General features: G+C 44.1%; 1 long non-coding RNA gene across 1 annotated transcript in view; it reads right to left on the bottom strand.

Annotated features, from left to right (window-relative positions):
• Positions 1-25,056, bottom strand: part of LOC137376746 (uncharacterized) — an 84,993-nt gene extending 59,937 nt beyond the window's left edge. The window contains exons 1-2 of the long non-coding RNA XR_010976290.1: positions 24,977-25,056; positions 23,663-23,737 (exon numbers count right to left, since the gene is read on the bottom strand). This is a non-coding gene — a long non-coding RNA (uncharacterized lncRNA). The remainder of the gene's footprint in view (positions 1-23,662; positions 23,738-24,976) is intronic.
• Positions 25,057-25,327: the final 271 nt, after the last annotated feature.

The raw sequence follows: 25,327 nt of genomic DNA, 5'->3' as shown, positions 1-25,327 counted from the left end.
CCGAAGTGAACCTTCACAAACAGGAGGTAGGCAGATTTTCCTGCAGTTCTTGCTAGACAAGCAATACATACTCCTGCTGTTGTAGCAGAGGGTAGTACATAACAGAAGGCATAGAGTCATAAAATGGTTGCAGTGCAGAAGGAGGCCATTTGGCCCGTCGTGTCCATGCCGGCTCTCTGCAAGAGTAACCCAGCTAGTCCCACACCCCACCTCTTCCCCGTAGCCCTGCAAATATTTTTGCTTTTTGGGTAATTATAAAATTCCCCTTTGAAAACTATAATTGAATCTGCCTTCACCACACTCTCAGGCTGTGCACTCTTACACTCGCTGCGTAAGGACGTTTTTTCTCCTGTCATCTTTGGTTCCTTTGCCATTCATCTTAATGGCCACAAATTGAGCAGCCTGAGCAAGTGAGGAGGGGATCAGGAAGTTCAGGGCCAGGTCTGGGTGCAAGAGACATGAGCTGGGGAAGCTGGAGACATGGCCCCAGCATAGGGCTAGTGCAGCACTTAAACTTTCCTTACACTTGATCACACAAGCACTGACAGGTATGTTTGCATACATCAGCAGGACTCTTTGAGGTGTTTGGCAAGAGCTCTGTTCATAAAGTTGGTCTGAGGGCGTGCTAGCAACACGTCTCCTTTTTCTTCCTCTGTATATATGCAGAAGAAGCTAACACTGGTCTCCTGCATTGGGTCTCGCCAGGCCAGATCCGCTCATCCTGTCAATCTAAGGGCAGCACAAGGGGTGATTGGTGCATGAAGCACAAGGGCACAGAGGCAGGCATGGGGAGGCCCAGGAGGAGCAGGAAGCATCTGGATGGAGGTTCAGGTCACCTCCATCCACAGCTGAAGAGGGCGATGGGTGCTGATCCCTGGGGTCATGTTCGGAAGCCTGAGATAGTTGGAGGAATTGGCCAACTGGGCCACCAGTTTCCAACACATAGTGAAGAGTGTGGAGAATTCCGCAACCCATGCGTGTCAGGTTCCCATGTATGGTACTGGAAGCACAGAGGCAGCATTGGAGCAAGCAGCAGCTGCTGTGACATCTGCTGTGTGGCCCCTCATGGGAGAAGTCAATATGCATATCTCCTTGGAAGGAATGCAGTGCAGATTGACCAGAATGTTAGCAGGGCTCCAAGAGTAAGATTATGAGGAGAGATTATATTAACTAGGCTTGTATTCTCTGCAATATAGAAGGTTAGGTGGGTGATTTGATTGAGGTTTCAGGATTTTGAAAGCAACTTATAGGGTGGATAGATAAAAACCTTTTCTGCTGCTGCGGGTTGGGGGGAATCCATGACAAAACCTTAAAATGAGAGTCAGGCCATTCTGCAGAAAAGTTAGGAAACATTTCTTCATGCAACGGGTGTTGAATTGTGGAAATCTCTCCCACAAAAAACACGAGATGCTAGCCCAATGAGAATTTTACACCTAATTTTTATTACCCGAGAGTAATAAGGGATATGGAGCCAAGGCAGGTAGATGGAGTTAAGATACAAATCAACCATGATCTCATTGCATGTGGGTGGGTGGGCCGACCAGGGTATTTAAATGAGCTGCCATGGTAGATCGCAGCGACTCTGGGCAGACTACCATCATTTTTCGCCCGCCTACCACGGGCTCTTAAAATCCAGCCCTATGTTTCTTGTTGCGTGGCACATCATTGGCACAAGAATAGAAACCTCATTCTTCCAGATGTTCCCAAGCAGTCTTAAGTAATTAATACAATGGAAGCTCTAGGGGGATTTCTGGAGTTGCACACCCAATTGAAAATAGGTTACGCGAAAAGATGCCTCAATGAATACCTTAGGTTTCCTTCTTTTCTTAATTTCTAACTTAAGTGAATATTTATTGCTATTCAGACATGGAGTGAAAACACAGCTGTGTGTTACTGAGGTGCGAATGATGAGAAGGGTCATTATATTTCTTCCCACCAGTATGTGCGGACTGGTGTTGTACTTAAAATAACAACTTGCATTTATATAGCATCTTTAACATAATAAAGCATCTCAAGGTGCTTCACAGGAGTGTTACCATACAAAATTTGACACGGAGCTATCTAAGGAGATAAGAGAAAAACTGAACAAAAGCTAGGTCAGAGAGGTAGGTTTTAAGGAGCATCTTAAAGGAGGAGCCCAGGTAGCTGAAAGCACAGCCACCAATGGGGGGAGCAATTAAAATCGGGGATGCGCAAGAGGCCGGAATTGGAGGAGAGCAGAGATCTCGGAGGGTTGTAGAGCTGAAGGAGGTTACAGAAATAGGGAGGAGTGAGGAGGCCGTGGAGAGCATTGAGAACAACATTGAGAACTTTAAAATTGAGGCTTTGCCAATCACTGCTGCAGATTTGGAGTCATTACTGCACTTAAATTGTGTTTTTTTTTGTGCTTATTAGCTTAATGATTGCAATGTTAAGTGTGTCATAAACAAAAATGGATCAGAATCCCACCCTTCCATAAAGTGTCTGTGTGGTTATGCTGTCCTGATGTCATCATTGAAAGTTGTTTATTTGTTGGATGTGACCTATTAATGTCTCCGCAATTACATCTAATGGTTTTGCGAGATTATCTGCCTAAAATGCCTCAGGCCACACATCATTACATGAGTCACTTCCAAGTGAGAGGCAACTGCTTCACACATTCAACCTACAGCTTAACGTTCATTCTCCCATTGATGCCCACAACACAAGCACCAGATCTCATCTAAAGCTGTTAAAGTCTTGTTGAAACTTTCGTTTTCTTAAGGGGGGAGGGAGTCCAATCAAAACGCTGGCCAAAAATCCATGTGGCGCTCCCTGCTGTTTGTTTAGGCTTGTGTTGTTGCTTCTAAGTAAAGCCAGCTCGACCACTGGAGACCCTTAATTCCTAGAGCTAAAAAAAAAACCATGGGCTTAACATTAAACGGAGACCCAATGGCAGCATTTGAGATGCCTGAAGGAGTGGGTCTCCAAAGTTATCTGGATGTAAGCTCATCTTACGCAGTATCTCAAAACAGGTGGATTCGCAGCCACATCGCAGTCAGTGGAACTTAACATAATGGACGGCTGATATTTTTCCACCCATTTTGCACTCAAGACAAATTTCCGCCTCAGTGGTTCTCCAGAAGCTGGGCTTTGTTCCGTTACAGAATCCAGTTGATGCTCGGCGTACGATGCATTCGCCGCCAAGGACATTCCTTCAACATAAAAACGTCTTTGGATTGCATTGTAGCTTTCAACAGATCAGAATGCCCCACCCCCACCCACCTTGTTACTGCATTTATGTGACTGATTCTGGCAGCACTGATGTAATGTAAACAAGCCAGACGCTAAGTGAATTAAGGGATTTGGGGATAGGGCAGGGAATTGGAGTTGAGGTAGAAGATCAGCCATGATCTCATTGAATGGTGGAGCAGGCTCGAGGGGCTGAATAGGCTACTGCTCTGCTCTTTCTTATTTTATTTATTTATTTAGAGATACAGCACTGAAAACAGGCCCTTCGGCCCACCTAGTCTGTGCCGACCATCAACCACCCATTTATACTAATCCTACACTAATTCCATATTCCTACCACATTCCCACTTGTCCCTATATTTCCCTACCACCTACCTATACTAGGGGCAATTTATAATGGCCAATTTACCTATCAACCTGCAAGTTTTTGGCATGTGGGAGGAAACCAGAGCACCCGGAGAAAACCCACGCAGACACAGGGAGAACTTGCAAACTCCGCACAGGCAGTACCCAGAATTGAACCCGGGTCGCTGGAGCTGTGAGGCTGCGGTGCTAACCACTGCGCCTTGTAGCATCCTGATCAGTGATTCCTCACACTACATTAGAAGTGAAGCACCTTTTCCAACAAACATAAATGAGCATGGCTGGCACTGGATACATTTTCTCAGACGGAGAGCTTTCAGCTTGATCTGTAAAGGGTAGCGGTGTGGCTCTTTGCATTGCTGTCCTGTGCGGGTTTTTCACCAACGTATGTTGAGGCCCACGGCCAGAAACTCTACATCACAACATTTTGGAACATCTAAGCTATAATAAAATTCTGCAGGCACAATTGCTTTACAGTTGTGATCACGGTGGGTCCAGTTCCTGCCAAAGTTCTGCAGTCAAAATGGAACACCTGACTGACTAGTCATTAGGGATCAGCCTTTGATGTTGTATTTTAATTACTGAACTGGAATAATTCTGCTTCCACGTACAATGAAACCCAACCTATTAATATTCTGAAGCAAGTTCCACGGTGGCTGCAATATCAAGTAAGCAACTGAACAGGGGCAGTTACTTGAAAGTCATGGATTGCACCTTTTGGGTCTAATTGTTAACATTAATGCAAGCGAACTGGGATTCCCAAGCCTTGGGGGATCTGGCAGCTGAATGCAGGTGTGACTGGTTGGATCGTGAGCACCTTTACAGCACAGCTTGTGACTCAGTACAGCAGGAGTGCTTCCCGCAAACCCCCCCATTCCCCCCCCCACCCCTGCATAACCTCCAAGCTTACCTCCATGCGATGGGATCCACTTGATTGGCTGATGAACCCCCACCGCAATGTCAGACTCCTCCTGACCTCCGCATCCCCCTCCATGTTGGACTAATCTCTGCTCTGCTCTGCTCCCCAGTTTCCTTTCCAGCCGACAGCCAGCGGAGTGTCAATCTGGCTTGCCGCAGCTGGAAAACCTGCTGGAGAAACTGGGAAAAAAAAGGACTTCCTTTTTCCAGGTTTCCTGGCCACAAATTCCTCCTTTCCTGCCTCATAGTTAATGTCGGGGCCTTTGTTTCTGTCTTGCTCTATCATCCCTGACCACATTGCTGGCCTGTATACAGGGGGCTGATTACCCTTTGCTACTGCGTGCATTATTGCCTCCAAAGGTGCCAACAAAAGTCATTTCCTCAAGTAGGGTCTCAGAGTCCCGGAGGTGTAAGGGGAGAAGGGAGTTGAGTGGCATAATGGTGTCCCGCACCATAAACCCTTATCTGAATGCGTGTCCCATTCCGTGACCTAATCCTGTGCCTCTGCCTATGTTCTCAATAGAAAGTCTACAGGAATGGACTGGATTTGCCTCGCCCTCTGAGTTTCTCACCCTACCCATGACAAACCTCACTTTCCCCCCAACCCACTTCCCACCTCCTCCATCCCCAACAGGAACTTAAACCTTGAGATTGGCATGTGATAACCGCCATGGCACAGTGACACACCAAACATGTGAGCCACCAGTATATGGCGCCAGTGAGTCATGCCGCACAATGCTATGCTGAACAATTTTGTTAGATCGCTAGTTTTAGCAGTTTAAAACATGCACTTTCATCGTGCCCTTTTTGAATTGGTTCACAGTAATAGGACGCAGCACGTAAATTTACCCAATTTGTTCTAATTTTCCCTTGCGGCCACCTAAATCAGCTATTAGGCCCCATACATTTGTAAATGAGGGGCCTAACGTCTGTCTTCGGTCCCCTTGGCGAAGCTGGTTGGCGATGAGTGAACCACGAGACTAGGCCTCCTCTGCTCGGGATTCTTCCGAGAGTGAAATGGTGGCCCCGAATTCACAGCATTGCGGATGGACAACAACCCCCCCCACCTTCCTCTCCCCCTTCCCTACCACGCCAACCACACCTCATTGCTTCTACACTCACCCCTCCCCCTTGGGGCTTATCTTTGGGCTTCCACCCACGTGACAAGCAGCACAATGTAGAAAAGGAGTGAGAATGATAATGAGGCCTGAGGACTAATTTCAGGGCAGCCTCAGGCCTTCCGGTTGAGGGAATTACTGCTGGTTAGTGACTACAACCAATGTGCACCACTTGGTGCTTCATGAAATCCCGACTGTGAGGATTGGGAAAGGCAGTAACAAGATAAAGGATCGTCATAAATGGAAGGTGTCTGCTGGGTTCACGCCACCTCCACTTCAAACTCACCATCTCCAAGATTCTCAATGGCTTCCCTGCCACATAAGTTGATCACCCACAGCTGCTGCTGCTGCATAGCAAGCCAACCTATTGTAAGCCTTGGCTCAGTAGCTAGCACTCTCACTTCTGTATCCAAAGGTTCTAGGTTTAAGTCCTACTGCAAGATTTGATCACAAAAGTTAAGGTTGATATTTCAGTGTAGTAATGAGAACGTTGTGCTGTTGGTGGGATGGTAATTTATAACACCTTAAACCAAAGCCCATCTCTGCTCTCAAGTCATGGCACTATTTCAAAGACAAGAAGGGGAGTTCTCCCTGGTCATCACATTGCTGTTTTTGGGAGCTTTGCTGTATGCCAATTGGCTGCTGCATTTCCTACAGTACAACAGTGATTGCACTTCAGAAAAGTACCCCATTGGCTGTAAAGCACTTTGGGATGTCTGGTGGCTGTGTAATGCAATATATCAACACAAGTCTTCCTTTTTTGTCCTCATTTGTGAGCAACTTGAAAATTTAGTATGCGACTGGGCAATTCTTTCCACTCCTGTTTTCTATATTTTATTATGCAAAGCAAATTGTGGTAATAGCACTAAAGTGGCATTACAGAAAGCCAATGAGGGAGCACTGTTCCATCTTGGCCCAGACCTATTTTGTGGCTGATCTGTAAAAAGCTCTTTGCATGGATTTCATATTTCCACCCCTCCCCTGAGCAGACCAATGTGCCACATGGCTCCTGTTGATTAACAGTATGTTACAGCAGGGGAACACTGGACTGTGGGATCTTAACAGCTCCTTCTCCATGGGATAAACCAAAGGACCAGTTAGAATGGCGCCATGGCTTTATGAAGGAGGTGTAAGCATGTATGCTAAAGTGAATACACTATCCTTGGCATTTTTAAGATGCCAACAAACTTCTTCCTCGTTTGCCCGATTGCGGTGGGTGGGTACAACAGTCACTCCCGAGATGACTTCATCCTAGGCAGCTTTGTTCCTTTCCTGGCCCAGTTATCTTATCGGAAGATGACCAACATTTTGGCTTCACTGGTTCTTTATGTTTTCCATTCATGGTGAGCGCAGTCTAAAGAGTGGGCGACGTCTCAGTCAGAAAATCTGGCTTGGCCGGCCTCTCGTACAACATGAACATCTGTACCATAGACATGCACATCCCCAGTTTTGTTGGACACTAAAAATTGGGACAACTGCATTGTCCTGTCTACAGAGCAGCACAGCTCAGGAGACAAGGGACTACCGGGGAAAGACTAACCACTGTGATATTCTCATACATCCAATAATGTTCACTGTTACTTCTGCAAAAGACCATGGAGAATAGAGTAACAACATGCCCAGAATTTTGACTAAAATAGTATAATAACAGCCCAAAAATTTGCATGTGTGACAGTTCAGGAAATGACCCAACCGTTACTCAACTTTTTTGGTCCATGGGTAAATTACTACCAGGACCATAGATTTCCCATCCTCCAGCTTGACAATTTGAAACAAGGTATGCGTCAAACAATGTCTTAAGTGCTTTTGTTGTTGATCACTAGTTCCTGAGAAGAAGAAGCAGCTAGGGTGTACAATGTGTTTAAATGTTAAAAAATATTCCAATTTGTCTCAATATTATGAATAACAAATGTTAGATGATTGGATTTAATTACATATAATTGGTCCAGTTGTTATGTTAAAGTTCACTTAATTAAGTTTTCCTTCCTCTTTACATTTGTCAGCTGTATCAAATAACACTGAACTATGGACTGTCAGTCTTTCATTGCACTGGTGACAAGTATTAGCAAAGGAACTGGTGCACAATTCATGCTTCACCTTGACCTTCACCCATTGGGCTTTCCATAATTCTCTCGCTGGTTTAACATAACAGCAAAAGGCCATAGAAAGAGTTGCCCTTCCAGGCATCTGCATCTACATTTTAATTATGAAACTTGTGAGGATATATGCTAATCAAGCCCAATATGACATAAGTAAATTGAATTAATTATAACACAAGTGTTCCAATTTAACTCTAAAAGGGGCTTGCTCATTACTTTAAAAGGGGAGAAAAGATGAACGAGGTATTCTAATGAGACCAAATTTAAGTATACAAATAAGAATGATTAAAGATTAAACTTTTGTCCCAAAATCAAATACCATGACTCCTAGTTATCCAGTCAAGTGTCAGTGTATTTCAGTGATGTCCAGGGGTCATTTTAAATTTGGACGATATTAAATTGGCTGCCGATTATATGCCTAGGATAGGACTTTCCATTCCTTTCTAGTCAATGGATGGGATGTGTAATGAGCAGTTAATGTCACTGTGTTAGCTACCATGTAAATATTGCCCAGTTTAAGCACAATTCCAATATAGAGATACACTTCATTAGCCATATCTTGTCACAGCGGTCAGTCAACAGGGTGGTCCATAGTCATCTAGAGTTAACAATAACTAGCCAACGGTGTTACTATCTCCATCAAAGGGCAGTTCCAACGACTGTCAATAGGAATTTCATTCGGATATGCTTCAATTTCTAGGTTCTCTAGGAACAGCCACAGGACTCTGAAGTCAGATCTGGTTGCCATGGGATCTAGTTGCCATGGGATTTGGTTGCTGTCACTTTGAACTTATTACTCTTTTAACTGCCGATTAGGATGACCTTATCCAATGAAATCAAGTGAACAAAAGTGCCCCCTTTTCCAAGGGGCACGAACAATACTCTCCAAATTATCATAAAAACAAAGGAAACTCATCAAATCACAATATTATTATCTGAATTCATTGTGCATTCCAATCCCTCCAGTGTCTACTGGTCGCAAAAGGCCTCAAATGTACCGGCAGGAAAACAGTGTGCTCCCTCTCCAGGGCCACCCAGGTGTAGACAAAATCAGGGAAGGGAAGTACTTTGCATTTAATGTAAGCATTACTGAAACAGATGATCTGTTCATGGTCACATTTTTGAACACAAAGGGAATCAAGGGATATGTGGATAGAGTGGGAAAGCGGAGTTGAGGGAGAAGATCAGCCATAATCTTATTGAATGGCAGGGCAGGCCTGAAGGGCCAAATGGCCTATTCCAGCCCCTATTTCTTATGCTGCTTGTGGGAACTTGCTGTGAAAGAAAAAAAGTCTTGTATTTATATAGCACCTTCATAACCTCAGGATGTCCCAAAATGCTTTACAACCAATGAAGTACTGATGAAGTGTAGTCACTGTTATAACACAGAGAACTTGGGGGTTGGTTAGCTCAGTTGGCTAGACAGCTAGTATAAAATGTATAAAAGATACCAACAGCACAGGTTCAATCCTTGTCCCAGCTGTGGTAGTTAATGGAGGACTGCCTCCTCACCTTATCCCATGCTTCAGGAGTAGTGACCCTCAAACTATGCATCACCAAATGTCTTTCTCTAATGGGGAGATATGCCTTTGAGACTATAGCTAGAGCAAGGTAGGAAGCACAACAGCCAGTTAGCACACAGGAAGCCCCCACAAACAGCAATGTGCTAATGGCCCGATAATGTTTTTTGCAATGTTGACTGAGGAATAAATATGAGCCAGAACACCGGGGATAACTCCCCTGCTCTTCTTCAAAATAGTGCCATGATGTTTTTTATGCCCATCTGAGAGGGCAGATCGGTCCTCAGTTTAACATTTCAGTCCCCATTTAAGTGACAGCCCCTCTGACACTGCAGCACTCCCTCAGTACTGCACTGTTAGCCTAGATTTTTAAATCAAGTCTCTGGAGCAGAACTTGAACCCACAATCTTCAGACTCGGTGATGGGAGTGCTACCAACTGAGCCACAGTTAACACTATGCGTGCAAATCAGCTGTCACATTTCCTACATCACAACAGTAACTACACTTCACAAGTACATCATGGGCTGCACAGAAAGTTGGGATGTCCTGAGGTCATAAAAGGCGCTATATAAATGCAAGTCTTTCTTTTTTAAACTGGAAATGCTAACAGGATTAGAATCACAGAGTCATAGAGCTTTACAGCACAGAAACAGGCCCTTCCGCCCAACGCGCCTGCACCGACCATCAAGCACCCATCCAAACTAATCCCATTTCCCTGCACATGGCCCGTAGCCTTGTACGCTATGGCGTTTCAAGTGCTCATCTAAATACTTATTAAATGTTGTGAGGGTTCCTGCCTCTACGACCTCTTCAGGCAGTGTGTTCCAGATTCCAACCACCCTCTGGGTGAAAAAATGTTTCCTCGACTCCCCTCTAAACCTTCTGGCCCTTACCTTAAATCTATGCCCCCTAGTTATTGACCCCTCCACTAAGGGAAAAAGTTTCTTGCTATCTATCCTATCAATGCCCTCATAATTTTGTATACTCAATCAGGTCCCCCCTCAGCCTTCTCCGCTCCAAGGAAAACAACCTCAGCCTATCCAGTCTCTTTTCATAGCTGAAATGCTCCAGCCCAGGCAACATCCCAGTGAATCTCCTCTGCACCCTCTCCATTGCAATCACATCCTTCCTGTAGTGTGGCGACCAGAACTGTACACAGTACTCCAGTTGTGGCCTAACCAGCGTTTTATACAGCTCCTTCATAACCTCCCTGCTCTTATATTCTGTGCCTCGGCTAATAAAGGCAAGTATCCCATGTGCCTTCCAAACCACCTTATCTACCTGTGCTGCTGCCTTCAGTGATCTGTGGACAAGTACACCAAGGTCCCTCTGACCCTCTGTACTCCCTAGGGTCAGACTGTCCATTGTATATTCCATTGCCTTGCTAGTCCTCCCAAAATGCATCACCTCACACTTCTCAGGATTAAACTCCATTTGCTACAGCTCCGCCCATCTTACCAGCCCATTAATATCATCCTGTAATCTAAGGCTTTCCTCCTCACTATTTACGACACCATCAATTTTTGTGTCATCTGCGAACTTACTGATCATACCTCCTATGTTCACGTCTAAATCATTAATGTACACTACAAACAGCAAGGGTCCCAGGACCGATCCCTGCAGTACCCCACTGGTCACAGGCTTCCATTCGCAAAAACAACCCTCGACCATCACCCTCTGCCTCCTGCCACTAAGCCAATTTTGGATCCAATTTGCCAAATTACCCTGGATCCCATGGGCTCTCACTTTCTTAACCAATCTCCCATATGGGACCTTATGAAAAGCCTTACTGAAGTCCATGTAGACTACATCAATTGCTTTACCCTCATCAACACATCTAGTCACCGCCTCGAAAAATTCAAGCAAATTTGTTAGACACGATCTCCCCCTGACAAAGCCATGCTGACTATCCCTGATCAATCCCTGCCTCTCCAAGTGGAGAGTGATCCTGTCTCTCAGAATATTTTCCAATAATTTCCCTACCACTGACGTTAGACTCACAGGCCTATAATTACCTGGTTTATCTACGGGGTTCGCCAATGTTTTGAATCTTTGTCACTTAAGATCACACCCCTGCTAATTTCCAGGAAATCCTTTGCTTCTTGGAATGTTCCCGATGCACATTGTTTATAATTCTTTCACCAAATAATGTATCAGCATATAAACAGGAATCTAGGATTTTTACCAATGTTTCAGGCAACACATTCCATAATTTGATCATTTTTCTATAGAAACAGCAAATTGTGGCCTTGTCAACATGTATTTTATCTCTTTATTAATGCCCCTACATAAGAACATAAGAAATAGGAGCAGGAGTAGGCCACATAGCCACTCAAGCCTGCTCTGCCATTCAATACGATCATGGCTGCTCTCCCTCAGCTCCACTTTCCTGCCGCTCTCCATATCCCTTGATTCCCTGAGAGACCAAAAATCTGTCGATTTCAGCCTTGAACATATTCAATGACGGAGCATCCACAACTCTCTGAGGTAGACAATTCCAAAGATTCACAACCCTTTGGGTGAAGAAATTTCTCCTTATCTCAGTCCTAAATTATTGTCCCCTTATCCTGAGACTGTACCCCCATGTTCTAGATGGGAAATGACATCTCAATGTCGACTCTGTCAAGCCCCTTCAGAATCCTGAATGTTTCAATGGGATCGCCTGTCATTCTTCTAAGTTCCAGAGATTATAGGCCCAATTTACTCAGCCTCTCATCATAGGATAACCTCCTCGTCCCAGAAACCAGGATCCCAGGCTCCTGTGAAGTGCCTTGGGACATTTTACTACATTAACAGTGCTATATAAATGTAAATTGCTCTTGCCCCTGATATTGCTTATTCACTTTTCCCTTTTGCAGACCACAGCCAACATTTTATTCAGTTCACCTACTGGCAAAAGTGTATCTGTGTTGCATTTTGTAATATAATGTTGTGCCTCCCATATCGCTGTAAATCTCTAACCTCTTTCTTCTCTTCCACAGTGCATTTTTCAGCAGTGAACCACAGAGGAACTGAATGGAATCCGTAATGCAACATCCAGGTGCAACTGCATGACCCAGTCCTAATGTGGTTTTCCTGTTGTGATTATCGTACCATAACATTTCTAACCACAAACTTGTTTAAAGTTTTCATCTGAATAACATGGCAAGAGGAGCCTGAATACAAAGGGAATTAGGTGATAGAGAGATAGGGCGGGGAAGTGGGGTTGAGGTAGAAGATCAGGCATGATGTTGAGGGGCCATATGGCCTACTCCGACTCCTATTTATTATGTTCTTATGTAATAAATTATCCCTAGTCTTATTCCAGCAGTTAGTTTGGGTGAGTCTAAATAAACCATTAGAAACATCAAAAGAAAAGCAAAATACTGCAGATGCTGGAAATCTGAAATGAAAACAAAAAGTGCCGAAAGGCTCCCTGCCAATCAGAAGTATTACTGCATGCCTGATTAGGGTTGCCAGACCTCAGGTATTGTCCTCGAGTCTCAGGGACATTGCTGTGAGCAATTCTGAAGAAAGATCACTGCAGCATTAAAAAAAAAATGGTGTTATTTTGCATTTTCTTTCAAGATTTTCATTTATGAGTCATAAAAGGTATTCGAGATGGGAAAACAAAAGGAATAATCCAGTCTGGTAATAAAGAGTTTGTTCACTTTCCAATTGGCTGTGGGAAGGCAGCATGCCGGGAGGAGGGGCCAAGGACAGGAGTGTGGGGACTGTTGTATGATTGCCTTTAAGAGTGATGTCCCTTTAAGATCTTAGTATGCTCATGAGATAAGTACCAGGATGTAGTCATGTGACTACAAGCCTTAGTCACTCTGCAACTGTAACACCTAGAGGAAGGTTCTGTAAATCGTTTGCTCTGTACTGTATATAATAATTTAGCTGTAATAAACCTGTTAGAGATCTTCAGCATAACTGGATTCCACACATTTCCTTTATGTTGCATCATAAAGAACTCATTACAGGGACAGGACTGAGCAGGACTGAAGGTCATGTGATGAAACCTTCATAGTTAGCAACCTTATGCCTAAACTGTGCTGCTAGGGATTGTTAGTGTAACTAAATGGAATTGCCAGGGTGCATGGCAGAAACCAGAGGCAGATTTCCCCATCTGTGCCTGTCAGGGCAGAAACAGTGCTAAAACATTGAGTGTCAGCTGCGGCTCAGTTGGTAGCACTCTTACCACTGAGTTCATAAATGACTACACTTCAAAAGTATTTGACTGGCTGGAAAGTGCTTTGGGATGTCCTGCAGTCATGAGTAAATGAAAGTCTTTTAACATTAATAAGTTCCACCATCTATACACATTGGGTTTATAGCAGAAAAAAAATTATAATTCAATAGGTTTTTTTTCCAGACACTATCTGTAGCAATGTTGCAAATGTATTTATGAAGAATGCATTTCAAATAGTGAGCAGAGAAAATATCCCCAATAATAGCCTTCAGAAGGAAATTGGAAAAATACTTGAGTATAGCTTAAAATGGAGACATTTTGTCAAAGCTTTTCATCTTGCACTCATCAGGACAATTCGCAAGAATACCAATGTAAGGGAAACAACAAATTTATACTGTATGAGAAGACAGTGCTGATTGGTAGAGGCATTTCCATGGAGAATGCACCGGTTTATGGTGACTGACAGTTAACCGCCAAGCTTTGTTTGAAAATTAAATCAGGCAGCTTGGTTTTGATTGGTCAAGGCATTGCCCTGAGGAATGAACCAGCGAATGGCTTTCACTTATTTTGTTTACTGAAACAGGTGCAATGTGTGTTCATTTGTTGTTGAAATTTGTTGTACAAATTTGTTGTTTCCTTTACATTGGTATTCTTGTGAATTGTCCTGATGAGTGCAAGACGAAAAGCTTTGACAAAATGTCTCTATTTTCAGCAATACTCAAGTTGTGTACTACCCAACAACTAAAAACACTTGAAGGAGAAAAATATTGCAGGGATATGGGAAAGAGCAGGGCAGAAGAGCTGGCCTAGACTGGATGAGCTGAATGGCCTCTTTCTGTGCTCTACTGTTCTATGATTCTACATCTGCACTCCCACATAGAGAATCATCAGGAACATAGGAAATGGAAATGGCACTGCTGTGCAGGAGGGAGCGCACTGCCGAATCTGGGATCAAACCTCACCTTTGGAAAAGAGTGTGTCCGAAGAGTTAACCTTGCATCTGACCCTATGCTATTCCTGCTATGGGATTGCTCGATTACTTCCACAGGGTGAGCTGACATCCCTCACCTCTGCAAACACACACTCAAAAAATGCTGCATTAGAATGAGACTTCAGTGAAGAAAGACCTAATGACTGTGCTGTTTATTTGTTCCCACAGTGCCTGTGTCTCTCATGTCACTGCATCTACATGACTCACAGTGCTGCTGAAACAGAATTAATAGACCATTACATTCTTCACAGTGTTTGTATACCCTGTCCTGGGAAAATGAACTGCATGATGCTTTGGTTCATTGAAACTATATAAAACAACACTTAATGTTTGACTAATTCAGCTAGGGTTAAAGACACACTGTATATTAAACCTGGTGAGTACATTTATGTCACAGGTGTAATGTCTTCATATAACTTGCTATAAATGTTTAATGTTTGGTTACCTATCAAGCAACAAGTCTCTGCTTTTCACTGGAAAAAAACAGGCAAACTATCTTCTCCATCATGCACCCTCACATCAAATAAATACATAAATAAATTCCTGGCGCATTTTTTTAGAATTTCAAAGTATTTAGTTGGCATCAACACTTTCTTCAAATCACATTCTCTCTTCAACCAATCAAATAAAAGTTTTTTAAAAAAAGATCAATTGATAACGTGCTTGAGTCTGGACAAATGTATGGAAAGCAATTTTTTTTTTAATGGAATGCAAATTTGAAGCCTTCATGATTACATGGATTTTGGTTAATGGGTGAGTCAGACCAGCCTGGCACAAATTCGGTTCTATCTCAGAGAAATCTGCAGACTTCACGTCACTTTTAATATCAACAGTTGCTTATTAGAAAGCACCTCATGGTAGCAACGTGACATTGAAATAATCTGTTGCTCTCTCTACAATTTTGTCGCTAAATTCAACTAATGGCATGGAAAGAAAATGGGAGGTTATTTTTTTCCTGCTCTCTATTCACTAAAGAGTCTTGTTGAAGTGGCAAGGAGTGGCGGTGTGTTATACTGAGCAGTGCTGCTGCCCTATTTGACAGGGCTCTTTGTCCCTGCCTGACCATGTCAGTGAGGGTTGCCTGATTGAGTAAGGTCCCACTTTCATTGAATCCCTGTCTGAGCAAATATTGCTGTGTGGAAACATGGAGCAAAGGGGTAAAACAACAGCAACTTGCATTTATATAGCACCTTTAACACAGTAAAACATCCCAAGGCACTTCACAGGAGCGTAATGAGACAAAAGTTGGCAATGAGCCAAAGGAGGAGATAATAGGACAGGCAACTAAAAGCTTGGTCAATGAGGTCGGTTTTTAAGCCGCACCTTAAAGGAAGGGAGCGAGAGATGGAGGGGGGAGAGCTTTAGTGAGGGAATTCCAGAGCTTAGGACATAGACACCTGAAGGCATGGCTGCCAATGGTGGGCCGAAGAAGCAGGGGATGTGCAGGAGGCCAGAACTGGAAGAATACAGAGCTCCTGGAGGGTTGTGGGGCTGGAGAAGGTTACAGAGAATGGAATGAGTATTGCCCATTGGCTGAATTATTGCGCATACTAATATTCAGTACAATGTCACATTGCTGGGAAGCTTGTCCTCTTGACTGCAGGACATATATGAATCTTAGTACCTGTTTCTGCTACAGGAAGAAAGACGCTCAACTGCAGATTATTAATTAAAAATGTAAATTTGCTGGTCAATATGTTGACACAATTATTTCTTAGATAAGAATCTATAAAATGTTATGCTAGGAGTCATAGAGCCATTTACGGCACAGAAGGAGGCCATTCGGCCCATCTAGTCCACGCCAGCTCTCCACAGAGCTATTCAATCAGTCACACTCCCCCGTTCGATCCCCGTAGCCCTGCAAGTCTATTTCTCTCATGTGGCCATCCAACTTCCTCTTGAAGTCATTGATTGGCTCTACTTCGACCACCCTGTGGGCAGCGATTTCCAGCTCATTTCCATCCGCTGCATAAAAAGTGCTTCCTCATATTCCCCCTGCATCTCTTACCCAAAACTTTCAATCTGTGTCCCCTAGTCCTTATACCATTAGTTAATGGGAACAATTTTTCCTTGTCTAACTTATCTAAGCCTGTCATGATCTTGTAAACTTCTATTAAATCTCCCTTCAATCTCCTTTGTTCTAAGGAGAACAACCCCAGCTTTTCCAACCTAACCTTGTAACTAAAATCCCTCATCCCTGGAACCATTCTGGTAAATCTCCTCTGCACCCTCGCAAGGACCCTCACATCCTTCCTAAAGTGTAGTGACCAGGACTGGACGCAATACTCCAGAGGGCCTAACCCGAGCTTATGCCAGATTTAATCTTATATGGCTCCTATTTTGTTGGAATAAACAGATTACAAAGTGGATTTTGTTGATGTAATGGTGAACGACAGTTTGTGTAACCCCATAACATGGTACAAATGGTTTACTGTTCTGTCAAGTAAAATATTCTGAAGCTCAAAAGCTGTGCGGGGACAAGAATATTCAATGTAACACCCGATTCTGGTTGTACATACGTTTGTGTATGTATGTAATTATATTAAATGCTCTGCAGATATGCATATGTCGGATACTGTGCTCACGTGTCTATATACATACATTAGACCTTACATATACATAAGTTTTACAGTGCATTTGTATGTACACATGGGCACATATGTCACAGGCTATGTGCATGCGTGTGCAAAGGTCAAGGATGTCAAGACCTTGGAGAGGAGGTTTACTAGAATGGTACCAGTGTTGAAGGACTTCAGTTATGTGGAGAGACTGGAGAAGCTGGGGTTGTTTTCCCGAGAGCAGAGAAGATTAGGAGGAGATCTAACTCACACCAAGTCCTGTTCACCTATCACCCCAGTGCTTGCTGGCCTACATTAGGTGAAGTGAGAGTGACTGCCCTTGACATCAAGGCAGCATTTGACCGAGTATGGCATCAAGGAGCCCTAGCAAAACTGGAGTCAATGGGAATCAGGGGGGAAATTCTTTGCTGGTTGGAGTCATACCTAGCGCAAAGGAAGATGGTTGTGGTTGTTGGAGGTCAATCATCTGAGCTCCGGGACATCACTGCAGGAGTTCCTCAGGGTAGTGTCCTAGGCCCAACCATCTTCAGCTGCTTCATCAATGACCTTCCTTCAATCATAAGGTCAGAAATGGGGATGTTTGCTGATGATTGCACAATGTTCAGCACCATTCGCGACTCCTCAGATACTGAAGCAGTCCATGTAGAAATGCAGCAAGATTTGGACAATATCCAGGTTTGGCCTGATAAGGGGCAAGTAACATTCGCGCCACACAAGTGCCAGGCAGTGACCATCTCCAACAAGAGAGAATCTAACCATCTCCCCTTGACATTCAAAGGCATTACCATCACTGAATCCCCCACTATCAACAGCCTGGGGATTACCGCTTGATTGTCACTCCATCCACAAACTTTCACTCCCTCCTCCACCGATGCAGAGCGGCAGCAGTGTGTACCATCTACAAGATGCACTGCAGCAACACACCAAGGCTCCTTAGACAGCACCTTCCAAACCAGCGACCTCTACCAACTAGAAGGACAAGGGCAGCAAATGCATGGGAACACCACCACCTGCAAGTTCTCCTCCAAGTCATACACCATCCTGACTTGGAACTATATCGCCGTTCCTTCACTGTCGCTGGGTCAAAATCCTGGAACACTCTTCATAACAGCACTGTGGGTGTACCTACACCACATGGACTGCAACGGTTCAAGAAAGCAGCTCACCACCACCTTCTCACAGGCAATTAGGGATGGGCAATAAATGCTGGACTGGCCAGCGATGCCCACATCCCAGGAATGACTGAAAAAAAACATTGCCCAGTCTAACAATGTCTTGATATTAAAATTCTCATCCTTGTTTTCAAATCCCTCCATGGCCTCACCCCTCCCTATCTCTGTAATCTCCTGCAGCCCCACAACCCTCCAAGATATCTGTGTTCATCTAATTCTGGCCTGTCGAGCATCTCGATTTTAATCGCTCCACCATTGGTGGTCGTGCCTTCAGTTGCCTGGGCCCTAAGCTCTGGAATTCCCTCCTGAACACCTCTTCACCTCTCTACTCTCTTTCCTCCTTTAAGACACTCCTTAAAGCCAACTCTTTGACAAAGCTTTTGGTCATCTGAACTAATATCTCCTTAACGCGGCTTGGTGTCAAATTTTGTTTTATAAAGTTCCTGTGAAACACCTTGGGACGTTTCATTATGTTAAAGGTGCATTATAAACATAAGTTTTTGTTGTTGAGATTTGTTAGAGATATTCAAAATCATTAATGTTTTGGATAGAGTAAATAAAGAGAAACTGTTTCCAGTGGCAGAAGGATCGGTATTAAGAGGACACAGAAATAAGGTAATGGGCAAAAGTGAGTTGAGGCAATTAAATTACATACTGAGCTCTTGTGATCTGGAATCAGATTCAATAACAACTTTCAAAAGGGAATTGAATAAATACTTGAAGGATTTTTTATGTTGCAGGGCTCTGGGGAAAGAGCAGAGGAGAGGGACTAACTCAATAGCTCTTTCAAACAGCCGGCACAGGTACAATGGGCTGAACGGCCTCCTTCAATGCTGTACCATGCTATGATTCTAGGTCATTCAGCATCTGGATACGTGGGGTGAATTTTCATCTTTACTGCCTGGACGGTGAGCAGCATCTGGGTGGAGCGTAGAAAGGAAACATCTGGCAGGGAGGATCGCAAGCTGGATCAGAATCCGCCAGATTTTCCTACCCTGTGAACGAGTGAACAATCCTTCCCAGATTTTCCTTCCTGTGCTTCCCAGCACTAAAAACTAATTTCTTCCCAGTCGGGTGTAATTGGTGTGGCTAAATGCTGTTATGTGTGTCGGTTTGCCTGCCCCTGAGTATATGTGCCCGCAAATGCATGTGTGTCAAATACAGCATGCATGTGTGCTGTCACCTGTTGCATGTGCACTGATTTTTACACAAAAACCTAACAGGAGCAGAAGTAAGCCATACATCTTCTTGAGCCTGTTCCACCATTCAGTAAGATCCTGACTGATCTTTTCCCTCAGCTCCACTTTTCCGCCATATTCTTTGATTCTCTTAATATCCAAAATCTCAGGCTTTAATGCACTGAACGACTGAGCATCCCAGCCCTCTGGGTAGCAAATACCAAAGATTCACAACCCTCTGAGCGAAGATATTTCTCCACATCTCAGTCCTAACTGTGACCCCGTGTTCTCCAGACTCCCTAGTCAGGGGGAAAGAGCCTCTCGGTATCTACCCTGTCAAGCCCTCTAACAATTTCATGCGTTTCAATGAGATCACCTCACATTCTTTGAAACTCCAGAGAATATAGGTCAATTCTACTCAATCCTTCCTCATAGGACAGCCCTCTCATCTCTCATATCTTCATTCAATTCAATAAATTTAATTTTTTTAAATATGTTCATTCTTGGGATATTGGTGCAATTGCCAAGGCCAGCATTTCATATAACATCCCTAGTTTGCCATTGAGAAGGTGGTGCTGAGCCACTTTCTTGAACTTTCAATTATTAATTAAAACCAACATCGTTACGATAAAACGAAAAGCAGTAGCAAAGAATGAAAGGCGGGTGGGGAGAAGAGCAGAGTGACACAGGGGCTGGAATTTTACGCCCTCCCACGGGATTGGGCTGGTTGGGGGGGTGGGGGCAGGGGTGAGGGTTGTAAAATTGAGCGGGAGGTGGGGGGTGGGGGGGGGGGGGGGCGTTCCTAACGCCTTTCTGCCCCCGCTGCAATTTTATGAGGGGCAGCAGCAGCGAGAAATAGCCCACCCACCCCAGGCCAATCAAGGCCCTTAAGTGGTTAATTAACTGTCACTAAGGGCCTCCTCCTGCCACTGTGGGTAAAATACCACCTGCGGGTGGCTCAGGCCCTCCAGGAGGCTGCCCAGTAAAACCTAGTGGCCTCCTTGCGGGTGGGATGAAGGGGGGGATGCTCCTGATCAGGCAACCTGTGCCCCGCGGAGGGCCCCCCCCCAATGCCCATCCACCCCCACTGCACAACACATACCCACTGCCCAACCGACCGAATAAAAGTCTTCTCTGCCTGCTGGTCATCATGTTGCTGCTTGCAATGTGCTAGTGGGCATGGATCCATAGCACAAAACCAGCTTTAATTCAGCAGCAATTGGCAATTTCCTTCAAAGAATTCCCAGATGGCTGGTGTGGGAATTGGGAAAAAGTTAAAATGGTGATGTATTGGGTATACTTCTGGTAGTCATCTTTACCCTGTACCTAATTCATGCAATAACTGATGAGGGAGTGCATCGCCGGTATTTTATCCGGGCGGCAGGAGTCTCAATCACTGGCAAAAGCATTGGTGAGAGACCGCGTTGCCTCCTCTGGGGAAGGCCCGCCGAATCAAGTGCCAATTAGGCACGTAAGTGGACAGCAGTGGGCCTTCCCTGGGGATTAAGGACCCCGGTGCCGGAAGTCCCACCTGCTGAGAGCTGTTGGCCAATCAGAGGCTGGCAGCTCTTTCACTGAGCCGCGCCACTGGGAAGGCGGTGGCTGCTGCCTGTAGGGCACTCACCCAAGGCCCTGAACCCAGGCCACAGGCAAGTCTCAGCGGGAGGGGTTTCACGGGTTGAAGGGGAGAGAGTTGTAGAGGGGTTGGCAGCAAGGGCAGGGGAGTGGCACCTTGCCGATGCCGGAACCCTTGTTCAGGCAATAAGTGCCTTTTATCGAGGACCCCCCGCCCCACCCCGTGCCCCGGAGCCTGCAAGCAACCTGCAAGGGTTTGCTTGTCGTGCTACTTATGTGGCAACAGGCCCGCTAGCCGCTGGGCTAAATCCGGCAGCAGGAGGCCCTTAATTGGGAGTTAACTGCCCACTTAAGGGCCTCAATTGGCAGCGGGACAGAAAGGCCATTCACAGACCTTCCCACCCCGGGCTTAATTCGAGTGGAGGCAGGAAGGTGGCGGGGTCGACCCTGCCACCTTCCCTACCAATTATATGCTCTCCCCACCTCCAAACCCGACACAGGGGGAGAGCATAAAATTCCCCCTCATGATGCAGCTACTGGGTACCTGAAATGGAATCCTTTCTCACACTGACATCTCTCACCTTGATGGAGGTAGAAAACAACAATTAAAAGACACGAGACTGGGAATTGCAAGGTGCACAGGAAATTCTGTGCTATCACTTCCAATCCTACCAGATTTGATGAAAGTTTCCCCTCTGGTTACTGTTAATGTCCCTACATGACTGAGGTTGAGCAGTATCCACATAATCCTCACTCTCGGCACATTTGGCTAACCTCAACCAACACCATTGATTGATCAAGTGGAACAAACATTCGTGTTAATTATGGTCAAAGTCTAACGGAGTGAAATGTACTAATGCTGTGCTGCACTAATTATAGCATAGAAAGTCTGTTATTATTGTATGGATGTCTAATGCGTTTCTACTAAATTCCTTTGTTGACTATTTTATGTTGGCTGATGCCTCAAATAGAATTATGGAGAAAAATTGATACAAATTCATTAAGTGTTTGTATTATATGACAACAAAATTTCCAGGCTAATATAATCCCAACAAAAACAGGGTCATGGGCAATACCATTTGGAAATTATGCCATGTACACAACTAATGAACACTCTCAATAATTAACTGCCAATTTCATGGGTCAGTTGGCAACACTTCTGCTTCTGACTCAGTCGGTTGTGAGTATAAGCCCTGATTGAGCATATACCGAAGGCTAATGCTTCAGTACAGTACTGATGGGGTGTGATATTGTCAGAGGTGCAATCTTTAGTCTGCCATTCGTAGATAAACATAAAAGATCTCATGACACTATTTGACAAAGAGTGACTTCTTCTAGTAGCCTAGCTAAAATTCATCCCTCAACACTGAAAAAAATATTATCTGGCCATTTGTTTGCTCTTTATGGGATCTTGCTATCTGCATTTGGCTGCTGTGTTAGCCTACAAAGCAACAATGACTGCACCTCAAAAGTAATCCATCACTTGCAAACCGCCTTACTATATAAATGCAAGTTCTTTCTTTATGGTAATGCAGAATACCCATTCGCAAAGGCTCTCTCAGCTTAGTCAGCAATAGTGCCTGTCACACCAACTTGCTTTGTTAAATGATAATTTTCTTTAATCCACTGACTGGAGACATGAATTTATATTTTTTTAAAGAAATTTAAAAAGCAACAGAAAGAAAATGACTTTGCTAGCAGCTTAAGATGGCCACCTAATTTGCGACACTGTATCCTACATTGCAAGGCCTATGAGGAGGGAGACGAAATGTCTGCTCATCCCAGCAGAACCAAGACCCAGGAAATTTAAGGGAACTGCTTGTTGCAAGAAGAAATACTGCTACTATGCTTGAATCACTGAGTGACTGTCATGTGACAGGCCCCTCCCCACCTGTGGATTTTAAGCTTGCATTTCTCTGCAACAGCAATGAGAAGCTTCTGGACTCTGACACGTGTAGACCCAAGTGGGAGTCTCTCTATCTCTCTCCATTCCAGTTTGCAAGCTTCTGCCTGTTGACTGACCACCTTTGCATACTCCGGCTACAATCAGAAATCACATTGGAGGAAATCATCCGCATCACTGTCTCCAAGAGACCCACCGAACCAGTCATCTACCTCTTCAAACTAAAAGCCTCAGCAGCACCGAATTCGGCTAGAAGCCAGCTGAATCACCAAACCCCACAGACTGTATACTTCTTTTTTCTATGGACTTTAATTCAACCAATTTACCTTTCCCCACTCTGTAACCTATTTGTGTGTGTGTAAACCTCTAGTCTGTGTGTGAGTGAAAGTTGGTGTGTAATTCATTGTTTTAATTAGTTCGGTTTAAGTACAATAAAGTTAACCTCTTATATAAAAACAAGAAATGCTGGAAATACTCAGCAGGTCTGGCAGCATCTGTGGAGAGAGAAGCAGAGTTAACGTTTCAGGTCAGTGACCCTCTTTCTTTGTTAAACTCAAGAAAATCTGTCCGATTGGTTCTTGTTATGATCATAGCAAGTAAGTAATCAAACACTCACTGAATTGGCCAGTACATTCACTTGAAGAAGAAATTAAACCTGTTGTGGTCAAATAAGGAGCGGGAAAAGAGGGAAGCCCTTCGACCCCTTCTAACCTGACCGTAACAGTGCCCATCTGATTTCCCTGCCTTTTTAAGTTAATAGACAGAAAACTGAGTGTTCTTCCTTCTGAATGTAGGATTTCCCCACGTGATTTTCCTGTATACACTGTATCAATGTGCTATAACAGAATAGCTGCTAGATACCTTGATTTCCTGGTCTCTTTATCCTCTTCAGCTCAGCTGTGGGTCTGCTGCCTGTACCATCATATATTCATGGCCCTAAACAACGATTAAGAAGTTGAGAGAAAAGTAATGGACGAGAAAAGGCCATTTGTCCCATCGACGCTCTCCCTCTTAGTATCCTAACTTTCCCACGTGGTCTTTTTGAACAAAAGAAAGACTTGCATTTATATAGCGTCTTTCACAACCACAGGATGTCCCAAAACGCTTTACAGCCAACGAAGTACTTTTGAAGTGTAGTCACTGTCGTAATGCAGGAAATGCGGCAGCCAATTTGTACACAGCAAGATCCCACAAATGGCCATGTGATAAGGATCAGATAATCTGTTTCTGTGATGTGGATTGCGGGATAAATATTGGCCAGGACACCGGGAGAACTCCCTTGCTCTTCTTCGAAATAGTGATCGTGGGATCTTTCACATCCACCTTAGAGGGCAGACGGGGTCTCAGTTTAACACCTCATCTGACAGACCCTAAGGTGTTTGCCTCAGCTTTACATGTGCTTTAAATAATCTTATGAATGAATCCTAGTTATTATTTGATTAAAGGTTTAAAGAAGAAATGGCAGGATTTCACAGAACTCAACCCACCTGTCCTTTTACTCATGCACTGTCATTAGACACTTAACCCTGAAGTGAGAGTGCAGATTTGCCTAATAAATCCCACTAAGAAAAACAAATGATGTTAGACTTTTATCATCAACAGCAGATTAACAGCACAAACAGTGCACTTACAGTCTGGTGGAGACCACTGGATGACATCAGTAAATAACTGGCCATACAGACAAAATTACTCAGCAAAATGGCTGCTGGATTGGCGAGGTCAGGGTTCAAACTGGAAAGGCAACATTCTTGACAAATTACGATGAAATAACTTGAGTGAGATGTAGAAATAGTTCATGGTGCAAGTAACAAAATTTGACTTATTATTTAAATTGCACGAGAATCTATAATTTTAAAAGATGCTGACTGTGAACCTGCACAATGTATGGAACTGGAATCCAGCTGAAACTGCAAAAGCTTCGTAGAAAACATCTTGAAAATGAAGGGTTTTCTCAGAACAATAGACACCAGTCAGCTGGGCTCCACAAAAGAGGTGGGGGATTTGGATTAACAAAGGCTCTTTGGAAATGTTCACTAAAGGGAAACTCCAGCTCTCAAACTACTTCCACTTAATACACAGAAAAGTCTTCCAATATCTAGTTCCTAGCACTAATTCAATCATATCGTTTCATCTATGCAGGAAAAACAAGTTTCAAAGGGAATGTTTTTCACTTACTGGGAGCTCCGCCGAGGCCTGCTTTTGAGATCTGTAGGAGCCTTTTGTCGCTAGATCCTCATGTCAAACTAGAAATGTTAACATTACAGGGCTTTATAACGAGGGAATTTTATTTTTAAAAAATGCGGCTTTTTAAACTCATCATTAAACAGAAGTGCTTGTCTGTGTCCTAATGACTGGACGCAGAGAATTCAAAATAAACTCAAGGATACACAATTTTAGCTCTGTGTAAAAGTTCAGCCAGCAGTGTGGAGTCAGTTGTGTTCTTGTGGCTACTGGCAACAGTGATCCATGGGTCAGAGACCATGCTCATGAATAGAAAATACTCACTTTGAAGTGTGTTTTTCAGTG

The sequence above is a fragment of the Heterodontus francisci genome, chromosome 13 (assembly GCF_036365525.1).
Source record: "Heterodontus francisci isolate sHetFra1 chromosome 13, sHetFra1.hap1, whole genome shotgun sequence".
Taxonomy (NCBI): Eukaryota; Metazoa; Chordata; class Chondrichthyes; order Heterodontiformes; family Heterodontidae; genus Heterodontus; species Heterodontus francisci.
The sequence above is the reverse complement of the archived record's forward strand: the minus strand, read 5'-3'. Positions and strand labels throughout refer to the sequence as shown.